The sequence below is a fragment of the Gossypium hirsutum genome, chromosome A05 (genome assembly GCF_007990345.1).
Source record: "Gossypium hirsutum isolate 1008001.06 chromosome A05, Gossypium_hirsutum_v2.1, whole genome shotgun sequence".
NCBI classification, from domain to species: domain Eukaryota; kingdom Viridiplantae; phylum Streptophyta; class Magnoliopsida; order Malvales; family Malvaceae; genus Gossypium; species Gossypium hirsutum.
Window position 1 is genome coordinate 93,442,255 of NC_053428.1, and position 14,948 is coordinate 93,457,202.

General features: G+C 37.2%; 1 non-coding gene across 1 annotated transcript; it reads left to right on the forward strand.

The window, feature by feature from the left end:
• Nucleotides 1-1,734: 1,734 nt before the first annotated feature.
• Nucleotides 1,735-1,841, forward strand: LOC121230040 (small nucleolar RNA R71). Its single transcript, XR_005927992.1, has one exon. It is a non-coding gene; the product is annotated as a small nucleolar RNA R71 (small nucleolar RNA).
• Nucleotides 1,842-14,948: the final 13,107 nt, after the last annotated feature.

Below are 14,948 nucleotides of genomic sequence, written 5' to 3' on the forward strand. Positions count from 1 at the left end.
TCCAATTTGGGAGGCTCTTCAATAGAGGGTTTTTGCTTAAGTTCATCGTTTATCTTAATGCCCTCATATTCTGCTTGTCTTAAAGAATGCTCATTAGGTTCATCATCTGTCTCCTATTCTTGAGCTAGAAACAATTCCATTATGTCCTTCTGTATAATTTCCTGAAAAGAGTCTTGAATAGTATGATCAATAGAGTCAATAAAATAACATGAATCATCCTGTTCCCTAGAAAACCTCATAGCATCATAAATTTTAAAGATAATCTCCTCGTCACCTACTCTAAGTACCAATTTGCCGTCACCCACATCGATTATAGCCCTAGCAGTGGCTAAAAATGGGCACCCTAAGATTAAAGGTACTTCCACATCTTCGTCCATGTCAAGCACAACAAAGTCAACAGGAAATATGAATTTATCTATTTTCACAAGTACGTCTTCTATAATACCCCTAGGATATTTAACAGATCTATCGACTAATTGAATACTCATCCTAGTGGGTTTAGGTTCCCCAAGACCAAGTTGTTTGAACATTTTATATGGCATCTGATTAATGCTAGCGCCTAAATCAGCTAGTGCTTTCTCAACATTCATACTACCAATTAAGCAAGGAATAGTAAAACTTCCTAGATCTTTCAGTTTGGTTGGCAGTTTGTTTTGGAGTATGGCTGAGCACTCCTCGTTGAGTTCTACTGTAGATACGTCCTCGAACTTCCTTTTATTTGTTAGAAGCTCCTTAAAAAATTTTGTGTATGTAGGCATCTGCGAGATGGCTTCAACGAAAGGTAAGTTTATATGTAATTGCTTAAAAAGTTCAAGAAACTTACCGAATTGTGCATCAATGCAGTCTTTTTTCAATTTTGTTGTGTATGGAACTGGTGGTTTATATTCCTTCGGCACTGGATTGTCACTATTTTCAGGTTTTTCTTCCCCCCTCTCGCTCATCACGGCTTCTTGTGTTAGCTTCTTTTCAGATTCCGCTAGCACTTTTCCACTCCTTAGTGTAACTGCTTTTACATGCTCTTTTGATTTGGTGTTACTAGGTAAACTTCCTAGTGGTCTTTCAAAGATTAGTTTGGACAGCTGGCCTATCTAAGTTACGAGCCCTTGGCTTGACGCTTGTTGATTTTTAAGTGCTGTCTCGGTGTTCTAGAAACAGGTTTCTAACACTGATATAAACTTTGAGAGCATCTTTTCAAGGTTCGGCTTCTTTTCCTGTTGATAGGGTGGTTGTTGAAAACCCAGAGGATGTTGTGGTCTTTGATTTCCTTGACCGCCCCACGAGAAATTGGGGTGGTTCCTCCAACCTGCATTGTAAGTGTTACTATATGGGTTATTTTTGGATCGAGAGTTATTGTTAACCATATATTGGACTTGTTCCTCCTCGATGCTAGGGTTGAAGGGTTGATACTCAGTGCATGCTCCTCCTCCATTCGTCTAGCACCCCATTACTGGATGTACCTGAGTAGAACCAAGTAAACCATCAATCTTTTTATTTAGAAGTTCTACTTGGTTTGACAGCATAGTAACCAAATCGACATTATAAATGCCTGTTGTTTTAGTTGGCTTAGTCCTCATGATTTGCCACTGATAGTTATTCAGTGACATATCCTCTATAAACTCATAGGCATCTTCAGGTGTTTTATTATTGATAGTTTCGCCAGTAGCTGCGTCAACCATTTGTCGAGTCCAAGGATTCAGGCCATTATGGAACGTTTGAACCTGTAGCCAAAGTGGTAACCCATGGTGAGGGCACCTTCTCAGTAAGTCCTTGTATCTCTCCCATGCATTGTAAAGAGTTTCTAAGTCCATCTGCACAAACGAAGAGATATCATTACGTAATTTAGCCGTTTTTACCGCCGGAAAATATTTTAGTAACAATTTTTCGGTCATTTGTTCCTAAGTAGTAATTGACCCTCGTGGTAACGAGTTCAACCACTGTTTAGCTTTGTTCCTCAATGAAAAAGGGAATAACTGAAGACGAATGGCATCATCAGAAACACCATTAATTTTAAATGTATCGCATAGTTCAAAAAAGTTTGCTAAGTGAGCGTTGGGATCTTCATCCTGCAAACCATCAAACTGAACAAACTGTTGTGTCATTTGAATTGTGTTAGGTTTTAGTTCAAAAGTATTTGCAGCTACAGCAGGTCTAACTATGCTTGATTCAGTTCCTGTTAAAGAAGGTTTAGCATAATCATACATAGTACGTGGAGTAGGATTTTGATTAACCGCAATTATAGGAGGTAGCTGATTGTCTTGGTTTTCAGCCATCTCTTCAGTTGGGGGTTGAGTATTTTCCTCTTGCTCATTCTATGTGTATCTTAAGCTTCGCCTTATTTCTCTTTGATTTCTACGAGCTGTGCGATCGATTTCTTCGTCAAAAAGTAGTGGTCCTGACGGGTTTCTTCTAGTCATACACTATAAAAACCTGCCAAGAGAAAGAAAATTAAATTAATAAATAATAATTAAATTAAATTAAATTAAATTGCAAGAAAAATAAATGGCTAAAGTAATAAAAATTGAGCGTTCCTATTATCTTAGTTCTCCGGCAACGGCGCCAAAAACTTGATCGCGTGATTTCGTGATAGGTTTTAAATATTTATAACTAATCGTCCTTGAAACTAACTATTATCGCGATGTAGGCAAGTGTACCTATCGAATAGTAGTATAGTTTTAGCAAGACCAGATTGTCAAACCCAAAGGAACTAAAAGTACTAGTAATGACTGTCTTTTTATTATCTAGCCTAAGAATAAAGAGGGTTTGTTTTAACTAACTAATTATCTAAACTAATAACTCACAGAGAATAGAATTGGGGAAATTCCTTTTGGGAAAATCGATTGAATTAAGACAATACCTAAGGAAAAATCCACCTAGATTGTACTTGTTTTTCTAGCTCCGAATCGGATGATTTATTCATTTAACTTGTTCCGTAAAGATCCCTAAGTTATGTTATTATCCCTATTCAAGACTAATAACGTCTAATACCTAGATTGAATAATTGAGACCTTTCTCTAATTAACACCCTAGGGTTGCATTAACTCGATCTATAGATCCCCTTATTAGGTTTCACCCTAATCCGCAAAATCTTGTCACCCTACGTCTAGGTACGCAAACAACTCCGCTTAATTATAAAAAATGTACTCTTAGACAGGGTCTATTCCTCCTCTGAATAAGAGCTTATCTTGAATCAGTATCCTGGGATATGAAAACAAGAACTAAGAACACATAATTAAGAACAAGTTAAATATTTATCACACAATTCAGAAAATAATAACAAGATTCGTCTTAGGTTTCATTCCCCTTAGGTATTTTTGGGTTTTAGTTCATAACTAAATAAGAAAACATCTCAGAATAATAAAGAATACAAAACAGAAAGAAAACCTAAGACTCCTGAAAGGGAAATTGAGGAGAGATCTTCAGTCTTGATGATGAATCCGGCTTCTGAGATGGATCAATCGGCTTCCTTGGAGTAATTCCTTACTCCCTATACTATGTGTCCCCTTTTCTTCCTCCTCTAGGGTGTATTTATAGTCTTTGGAATGCCTAAGAGCACTCAAAATTAGCCTTTTTTGAATTGGACTCAGCTTGGGCTTAGCAGGGACACGCCCGCGTGCGATTACTTTAGGCCATGCTCAAGCCTGCCAAATTGACAAGGCTATGTGGTCTGCCCGTGTGAGGAGGTCCAGGCCGTGTTGATTCGTACTTTGGCCCATTTTCTTCGTTTTTAGCCCGTTTCTCGTTCCTTTTGCTCTCTTATGCTCTCCTAAGTATAAAACATGAAATTAAAGCATTAGGATCATTGAATTCACCAATTCTAATGGGAAATCGTCCATAAAATGCGTTAAGTATGGGGTAAAAATATGTATAAATTACGATTTATCAGCCATGTGAAAACAGGGCAACAATTTTCCCAAACACGTGCTACGATAAAATGCCACGGCTGTGCGACATGGCCATGGTCGAGCCTGCCAAAACAACATGGGCGTTCGACACGCCACGGGCGTTCGACACGCCCGTGTGGAAGAACCGTTGGTGAACCTGTTAAAACAGTACGAGCGTGCGACACGCCCTTGTCTACCACCCGTGGTCGAACCTGTTAGATTGACACGGGCGTGGGTCTACCTACACGGGCATGGGAGAAGCGAACAACGCCAGACACGACTGTGCAACACGACCGTGTGCACCCACACGCCCAAGGAACACGGGCGTGTACAAAATGTCAGATGTGCCCAAAGTCAAAATTTGCGAATCACACAGGCTGAAATTGGGGAACACGGGCGTGTTACCTGGCTGTGTGCCCCAAAATCTATAAATAGGCTACACTATTCATTATCTTCTTCTCCCAAAAAACCCTAACCCTAGCCGCTGCAAGTCCACAAGCCCTTCTTGCCACGCCGGTGCGCCGCTCCCAACTTCGTTCTTGACGCTCAATCTCTTTCCTTTAGCGTTTGTTTACCCCTTTCTCCTTTATTTCACTGATTTATAATACTATTTATCATAGTAATCTATATTTTTCATGTTATTTTCATCTTTCTATCACACAAATTTCATTTATAGAACAAGTTATCATCTTTTTCATGTTCAAATTCTTACTCATTACATGATTTCTGTACTCCATATAATTAGTTAGAAGTGAATATCATGGTTAGGATAGTTGAAATAATCATGCCTTTTGTGTTGACATTTCTATTCATTCATATGGTATGTTGCATTCCATTCTTTGCCATTTTTACTTATATCACCATGCTAATGCCACAAAAATAGGTCATTGAACTTATTGTTTTAGTTAAACTTAGTAGTTGTGGCTGAACATATTTATGCATTTTTCTTTCGAATTTAGTCGCATTTTTTTTCCTTGTCTACTCATCAACACGAATTGATGTTTCCACTTGCAGGTATACAATATCATCTTCACGTGGTAAAAGGCCGCTTCCCTGCTTCAAAGAAAAGGAAGGGAGCGTCATCTTCCTCGGTTCTATAGCGAAAGTTCGTCACACTTTCCTGAGGTTCCCCATCGGGCCTCAAGAAGAACTATTCCAGATACTCAGGGCCCGACCTTTAATTACGAGCCGCTGCATCGACTGGGCTGTGGTAAAACAAGTTCAGTTGGCTAAAGCGATTCGGGCCCTCCTAACCACCAACCCTTGGGAGCTTTTTTTTGGGATCATCGAGCCGACGTATCTTGAGCTTACGATGGAATTTTGCTCCATATTTCATCTTCAGACCTTGATGATAAACTACAATGATCTTGGCATGGTCCAATTTCTCCTAGATGGATTAGTCCGCCAGCTCAACGTCCCAGAATTTGGTACGGCGCTGGGTTTATATATAGAGGAATTCAAGGAGGAGAATGACTTACATGCTCTCAACCGCCACATCCATCATTCCTCTTCACGGTGCTGGGACGTATTAGTACCAGGTGGGGCCACCTACAATCCTAGCCACTTCAAGGCATCGGCTCTCCCTCCATCTTTGAGGTACCTACACGCCATTTTGGCTCACACGATTATAGGAAGGTGAGAGAGCACTGGCATTGTCAACAGTCATGACGCCTACTTTTTATGGTGTATATCGCACGAGCACGTCATCGACCTTGCCTATTTCATCACCCTCTCAATTCAGCACCAGATGGAGCGGCATAGGAAGGGGGTCATCTCCATTGGCCCCTACGTGACTCAGTTGGCTCAACACTTTGGGCTCCTTGACATTGCAGCCCAAGAATCATCTTTGACCCTTATTGGCCAAATGTCTCCACAAGGCATCTCGAGCATGCTTAGCATGAGGATGATCGAAAAGCGCCGAGGAACCTACCTTCCTCAATATCGTCTCACCCAATCTACCGAGGAGGAGGCCTACGAGGACATTCCTGATGATGTCCCTCCACAGTACGAGGACCCACAGTATCAGCCACCACCACCCTCTCGTCCAGTTATGCGGTGGCTTCATATGCTGACATTTCTGAGTGCCTCACTTGATTTGAGTAGCAGTGTTTTCAATGATTTGATAACATTGATGCTACTCTACAGCAGATTTGTCAGCACCTCCACATCTCATTGCCAGTCCCACCTCGCGAACCATCCAGCGATGAAGATGTTTAAAAACATTTATTTAATATTTTATTTTTTTAATTTTTATTAAAACTAGTTTTTATTTTTATTAAATTTTAGAATTTTATTTTATAATTATAAATTTTGGTTATTTCATTAAGAATAATTATTCTTATCTATATCACCTAAAAATTCCTGATTCTATCACAGTTATATAGAGCTCCTAAGCTCATCATCGCATAGGAACTACAAACTCGACCGGGAAAGGTTCTCCATGACTGCCATGTCTTGCTCAACCACGACCATAGCTACCACTAGATACAATATTCTTTTAGCGTAGGACTTATGGACTAATGAACCTCTACCACCGCCGGAGTATCCCCCTCTACTCTCGCACCGATTACTCTCCAAAACTCCAGTTTGAGGAATTCATCGTACAGGAAGTTTCACTTCTCCCCCTATCTTATGATTGCAAATTTATCTTTTCATATCTATCTTTGTACATTTAGGACAATGTAATCTTAAGTGTGGGGGGGTATTTATTTCATTATTAGAAAAATCCCTAAATGATTGCCTTATTCTCTTAAAAAGCTCTCATATCGTATTTAGGATAAATTTTGATTGATTTATGATTTTGATTGATATATCTTGAATTAAAACATAGGCATTTATACATTGATTGTTTAAACCTTAAGACATTAGAGAATAAAGCATGATAAGTTGATTTTTAAGAATTTAAAATTTTAGGTTGTTTCCCCAAGTCTAGATATTATCTTGAATTGGAATTCACGAGTTTAAACATAAAAAAGCCATAATTTTTGTGAGATTTTTGAGCCTTTTGAGCATCTATTAATTCTTTCATGCTCACTTTTATTATTGCTTTGAGTGCGTCAGTATTGAACTGTTATTCTAGAACTTGCTAGATTATGCATGTCAAGACCACACTATTTAAGTTGATATGTCAAGATGATAGAGGCACTTAGGATTAACCCACTCATGCAATGAAAAGCGTACCTCCATGGTTAACCCTTAGTGAACCCCCTTGAGCCTAACAACCTATTTCTTGTATTACCCTTAATATTAACCCTTAGCCCATTATTGTTGAAATCCCTTAAATTAATTTGATCCCTAATTTTTTTGTCGAGATTGGAATTGAAATAGTTGCTTAGCTAAGTTTTAATCTACTTTGTATTTAACTTGTTCTTAAAAAATATGTATACATCTTAATAGTAGTAATCTTCTGAGCTAAAGAAGTTAAAATTCCATATTCTGAGAAAAGCTCTGTTTTACGTAATTGATGACTAGCCATTTTTCTAGTTAGGCAAATTTTTCAAGTCAATCTCGATTCTAACCTTTTCTTCAACTTGTGACCACACCCCCTAACCAAGCCCTATTATAACCCTCTAAAGACCTTTTGATTGATGTATCATCTCAATTTATAGTGGTGGAGATTTGATTTTCAAACAAGCCTATGGTAATAATTTTTCATTATTGACTATTGAGTGCTTCAATTATTGTCCTTTAACACATTGAGTGATTTGAGTGAATCTTTAGTGAGGATGTGAAACTCTGTGATATTCTGAATAAAAGGTAATTACTTAGATGAGGGGAAACACCTATGTTTGCATGATTAAACACTCAACTTGGAATGTTTGAAACTTTTATGTTCTTTTAGTTGAATTCTCAATGTATGATTACCTATGGATTATTTTGAGATATTATCAATAGAAATTATAAATTGAGAAGAATTTATTTTGATTATGAGTTGAGAATTTTGCTTGAGAACAAGAAAATGCTTAAGTGTGGGGGTATTTGATAAACTGTAATTTATACATATTTTTACCCATGTTTAACGTATTTTATGGATGATTTCCCATTAGAATTGGAGAATTCGATACTCTTAATGCTTTAATTGCATGTTTTATACTTAGGAAAGCATTAGAGAGCGAGAGGAACGAGAAACGGGCCAAAAATAAGAAAGTGGGCCAAAGTACGTAATCAACACGGCCTGGACTTCCTCACACGGGCAGACCACATGGCCGTGTTAATTTGGCAGAGTGGAAGCACGATTCACACGGGCGTGTCACACTGGCGTGTCCCTGCTGAGCCCAAGTTGAGTCCAATTCGGAAAAGGCCAATTTTGAGGCCTTCTAGGCATTCTAAAGCCCATAAATACACCCCAGAAGAGGAAAATAAGGGGATACACGGAGAGGAAGGAAGGAATTACTCAAAGGAATCCGATTGATCCATCTCAAAAGCTGGAGCCATCATCAAGATTGAAGATCTCCCCTCAATTTCCCTTCAGGAGTTTTGGGTTTTCTTTATGTTTTGTATTCGTTATTCTTCTGAGATGTTTTCCTTTTTAGTTATGAACTAAATCCCCTAAATACCTAAGGGGAATGAAGCCTAAGACGAATCTTGTTATTATTTTCTGAATTGTATGATAAATATTTAACTTGTTCATAATTATGTGTTCTTAATTATTTTTTTGATATCCCAGGATACTGATTCAAGATAAGCTCTTATTCAGAGGAGGAATAGACCCTGTCTAAGAGTACATTTGTCATAATTAAGCGGAGTTGTTTGCGCGCCTAGACATAGGGTGACAAGATTTTGCCAGATTAGGGTGAAACCTAATAAGGGGATCCATAGATCGAGTTAATGCAACCCTAGAGTGTTAATTAGAGAAAAGTCTCAATTATTCAATCTAGGGATTAGACATTATTAGTCTTGAATAGGGATAATAACATAACTTAAGGATCTCTACGGAATAAGTTAAATGAATAAATCGTCTGATTCGGAGCCAGAATAACAAGTACAGTCTAGGTGGATTTTTCCTTAGGAATTGTCTTAATTCAATCGTTTTCCAAAAGTAATCCCCCAATTCCATTCTCTGTGAATTCTTAGATTAGTTAAAGCCAAATCACCTTATTCTTAGGCTAGATAATAAAAAGACAGTCATTAACTAGTACTTTTAGTTCCTTTGGGTTCGACAATCCAGTCTTGCTAAAACTATACTACTATTCGATAGGTACACTTGCTTGCATCGCGATAATAGTTAGTTTCAAGAATGATTAATTATAAATATTTAAAACTTACCTGTCACAAAAATCGTGATCAGAAGTGCCGAACTTCATTGTATTGGACGAAACTTAAGGAAAATCAAATTCACAGAGTTGATTTGATTAAAGAAACTGAAGAGAAAGTTAAAGTGGTACGAGACTGTTTAAAAGCGGCATCGGATAGGCAAAAGTCATACGCTGATCTAAAAAGAAAGGAAATTGAGTTTCAACTTAGAGATAGAGTATTCCTGAAAGTGGCTCCATGGAAAAAGGTGTTGAGATTTGGCCGGAAAGGTAAACTAAGTCCGCAATTTATTGGACCGTATGAGATCATTGTAAAAGTTGGACCGTTAGCCTATCGCTTGCCATTGCCACCTGAACTGGAAAGGATTCATGATGTGTTCCATATATCTATGTTAAGGCAATACCGATCAGACCCCTCTCACGTGATTTTGCCGACAGAGATTGAAATTCGACCGGACATGACTGATGGAGAGGAACCAGTTAAGATATTGGCTCGTGAGGTTAAACAAATAAGGAATAAAGATGTAGCCTTAGTAAAAGTTTTATGGCATCGACATGGTGTAGAAGAGGCTACATCAGAACCGGAAAAAACCATGAGAAGCCAATATCCGAATCTGTTCACTTGTAAGACTTTTGAGGATGAAAGTTCCTAAGGGGGGAGAAATGTAACATCCCAAAATAGGGCCTAGTCGAAATAGTGGTTTCGGGACCACAAATCTGAGATCAAAATATTTATTTTATGATTATTATGAGGCCTAGAATATGAGTATATGCATGTGTTAAAGTTTCATGAAGAAATTCTTTGAGTAAGGTGTTCAATTGGAAATTAGGGACTAAATTAAATAAATTGCAAAACTTGAATTCTAGAAGCAATTTGTATGAAATTGCTTTGGGTTATGAATTAGAAGGTCTTGGAGAGTAATTTTCCCAATTTCTAAATTTTTGGACAAAAATGGCTTGCATGATAAAATTTTAAAGAAAGGGCATGAGGGCATTTTGGTCATTTGGCTTTTTAATGAAATAAAATGGGAAAAATCAAGCCAAAATCAACCATTCTTCTTCCCCATGCTGTTGAAATTCTCTTGTCACCATAGCTAGGGTTTTCAAGCTTTCCAAGCTCAATAGTAAGTGCTCCCAAGCCCCATTTTTAATGTTCTTTGTATTTTTGAAATCCTGATAGCTTGCTCTCTCCATTTCTACCCATATTTCATGCTAGGGTTTATGTTTAAAATTTTACCCATGCATGAGTTATTTGTATTTTGATGGATTATGGAGGAACATGAAAGATGAATATGTGTTAAACACCTTTTCCTAAGTGATTTTCATGAAAAACCCTTGTAGGGACCATTTTGCAAAGTTGTAAAATGTGTGGTAGAAGTGTGAAAATAATGGAAAATTAGGGCTACCATGAGAAGGAAAAGTGTTCGGCTAGGCTTGGGTAAGGTAGAAATTGCATGTGTTTCATTATACGAGCTTAAGGACTAAATCGTAAAAATATAAAAGGTTAGGGGCAAAATGGTCATTTGGATCGGGGGTGAGAATTAGATTTGTAATGTATAATGTGGGCTATTAATGACATAATTTTTTTATAGACGCCGAGGAACAAACTTTAGAGGTCGATCGAGGTAAACGCAAGGTTTCGGAATAACTGAAACACAACTCTGAAACAAATACCAGGTAAGTTCAGATACCTTAAAATAAACTCCTAATATGCATAACTGTATGATTTACGAATGCATGATGATTGCATTTATTATTGGCATGAAATATCATAGAAATGCCTATTTGATGGTAATATGTGAAAAATGTCTCGGTTGAGGTTGACAAAGGGAATTCGATGGTAACCTGTAATTACATGTGATTTGAGATCCTGCATGTGTTGTAGTAAGGATTTAGCCCGGACGGGTAATCCGTAGATCTCAATTATGAAAAGGATCTAGCCCGGATGGGTGTTCCTTGAATGATTGAGCCTCCCGAAGAATATGTGTGCATTATGGATTTAGCTTGGACGAGTAATCCGATTAGGATCTGAATTTAGCTTGGACTGGTAATTCAAATCCGAGCTCAGTAAGGGTGTATGTCTATAAGGGATTTAGCCTGGACTGGTAATCCCGACATCACCTTATGAGTTCATGATATGGGGAATTTAGCCTGGACTGGTAATACTCCCATAAGATGTGAGGTTCGTGGGAGTGCATATATGTGAAATGATCATTCGTAAGAATTGACGGATAATGGGTATTCCATCGAGATTTTCTAGAAACTCAACGGGATTAATATGATGTATATCAATAAGATGATGAAAGGTGAGCTCATCTAAATAAGTTATATGATGTTTTGTTATGTGACTAATGTTTTGTTATGTGACTAACTCATTGATTGAGTGCATGTGATAGGAAATCATTTCATGAGTGATGATTTCATGATTTAAATATGGATATATGATAATTACTCGGTAAGTTTACTTTTCGGTTATTCGAGCTTACTAAGCATGTAAATACTTACCCCTCTCTTTTTCCCTATCTCACAAAGCTCGAGGACTCATAAGGACTGGAAGAAGATTGGAGAATCGTCACACTATCAACTAGTCAAGCTTTGGTATAAAGACATTTTTATTTTTGTTCAATGGCATGTATAGGATTTTTGAGCATTTTGTTAGATGTGTCATTTGATTTTCCAAATGAAGGCATGTAAAAATATGTTTATCTTTTTGTATATGGCCATGAAAATTTGGCTTAATTGAAGTAGGCTATGACCTACGAATTTTTGTATGGTTTTATTTACAAGTGATGGGTTGTTACCAATTGGCAATGAGTTACATGAACGAGCCAATTTCGGACGAATTAAAGTGACATGGAAACCCATAAACACGAAATGGGAAATAACCTTTCATGTATGAAACCAATGATATGATATTTTCATACAACTAGTTTTATCAAGATTATTTACAAGTGTATAATCATGTTTTCCTTCGAACTTGGTAATGACTAGGTATAAGGAGTAGAAAGGAGTGACTTAAGGCTTGGAGAATAGCCTATTAGGGTCCACATGGTCGGACACACGGGCGTGTGTCTAGGCCGTGTGTGACACACAGTTCCTTCCCATGGGTGTGGGCTATGGCCGTGTGTCCCCTGCACTTACAATTTTAAATAAAAAATGTACATGAGTAGGCCACATGGGCGTGTGTCCTTGCCATGTCTAAAAGACAATGTTGCCCATGGGCAGGTAGCACGGGCGTGTGCCACGGCCGTGTTGATAAGTCAGTGTTGCACACGGCCATAAGGCATGGGCGTGTCCCAAGTCACACGGGTGTGAGAGTCCACACGGCCTATCTACATGGGCGTGTAGCACTATAAGATAAGGAAAATTTTCCAAGGTGCCCAAAAGTTTATCAAACGTTCTTGGTTTTGTCCCGCGCTGCCTGTAGACATGTTTTAGGTCTCAAAATCCTGTTTAAGGGAAAGGATATACATATTTGAAAAGTTTTAAATTAGAGCGCAACTTAGTGACTTGATTTAATGTGTTACCCTCATACGATATCCTTGATCTCTTTGGGATAATATTCGTTCTCCTAATATAATCTTATTTTATCTCATGGTAACCATTACATCTTCCTTTATGAAAAGTCAATTGCTATTAAATAGTAACTAAGTCATTCATCACAAAGACAAAATACCCATAGCCATTTTTACTTTTCATCAATAATGTAATGCCAATGAGAGGATATCATTTACCCATGTCTTAGTGTAATGCCCCAAATCTCAAAAACCCCTGTTAAATTATTTTTGTGACTTGCGGCAAGAATGTATGTCTGATTTAGTGGTTTAGTGCTTTGCGGGTGTCTGAGAAGTCATGGGGTCAAGCCATGGCTAGAGCAAAATTTTTGTTTTTATTGAATAAACCATTGTTTTCTGATAGTAGACTTTTTAAATTTATGTGGGTAGAGTATGTCATAAAAAGCTTGCTAGACTAGTGGCAAATGGCGTGTTACTATGCCAAGGGACTAGGGTTCGAGTCCTATTGTAAGCAAGAGGTGTTCTTTTTGTAAACTGCCATGTGGGTGATTGGATGGCATTGGGACTCTAGTGGTTGGATGGTTGAGGGGAGTAAGGGATCAAGTAGCCGAATTTGAGGAGTAGTTGAGGGAGTTTGAATCAGCCAAGTGAGGAAAAAGAGGAGAGACTTGGGGAGTGATAGGAGGAGTGGCTCAAAGAGTAGAGGAGTTGTAATAGCCCAAAATTGGGTCTAGTTGGAATAGAGGTTTCGGGACCACAAAATCTGAGATATAAATAATTATTTTATGATTATTTTGAGGTCTATGATATGATTGCATGATTGTGTGAAAATTTCGTGAAGAAATTCTATGCATAAAGTGCTTAATTCGAAGTTAGGGACTAAATTGAATAAGTTGCAAAACTTGCATTCTAGAAGTTTCTAGTATGAAATTGATTTGAAATATTAATTAGGAGGTCTTAAATAGAATTTGACCAATTTCTAAGTTATGGACAAAAATTGGACAGATGGAATTTTTGGAAAGTTTAGTAGTAAGGGTATTTTGGTCATTTAGGGGTGAAATGAATTAAAATACAAAATTAAAAGCCAATTTTGCTCATCTTATTCACCATGGACGTGTATACCAAGGGAGACTCCATGGATAGGGTTTTCAAGCTTCCCAAGCTCAATTGTAAGTCCGTTCTAACCCCGTTTTTCAAGTTCTTTAGGTTTTTGGAGTCCCGGTAACTTGATTTAGCTTATGCTAGCAATAATTCAACCTAGGGTTCATATTTGGAAAAATACCCATAGGTAAAATTTGTGTATTCTGGTGTTTTATGATACAATATGAGGTTTTAAATTATGTTTGACAACTTGTGCTACTCGGTTTTAAGTGAAAACGAGCAAAAGGGCTTAATCGGTAAAAATACCTAATAGTCATAAGTATATGTTAGAGTGAGAATTTGATGTTGCCATAGAAGGGAAAAGTGATCATCATGTCATAAAACATAAGAATAAGGGATGAAGTTTAATTCTCGAGCATAGGGGTAAAAGTGTAAATATGCAAAAGTTTAGGAGCAAAATTGTAATTTTTCCAAAGTTTGAGTTAAGGACTGTTTTGAATAGTACATTAATTAAATAAGTAAAATATGATGTTTTAGATCCTGGAAAACGAGATTTGAACCTAGAATGAGAGAAAAATCGAAAATTGGAAAAGTTGGTAAAATGGCCGTTTTAATATCAAGGTAAGTTCATATGTATAATAAGCATTAATTTATGCATGTTTCAATGTAAAATTGATATATTTACTATGATCTCCGAGGTGTTGAAAGTATGTAAGTTGGTATGATAATAATACAACAATAATGCTGTAATTTATATTTGAAAGTTAAATTTAGTGAATTAATTGAATTATGTTAAATTAAATGATTATGGTGCCAAGTTTATGAATTGATTTAAAAATATGTCTATGGTACATGAAGTGCATTGAATTATCATACATAAATGTGATTTCTATGATTATGGATATTATGGGAAATTGTAAGTTCATATGATTTTTAATAAGACAATGTGTAATTTAATGTTATTGCGTTGATATTAAATGAGATGTAAGTTTATATGTAAGTAATACATCACTATTACTTGTATTATGATATTTTATAAAAATATTGGAAATATGTTTGTGGATAATTACTTGATTAGTGAAATTGTTGGAAAAGAGAGAGAAATCCCGGTTGAACCTTCGGAAAGATTGGATGATACAGATGGTATGTAGCTAGGTCACATGTATAGTGCTGAGTGCACATCATGTGTACAAGAGAGC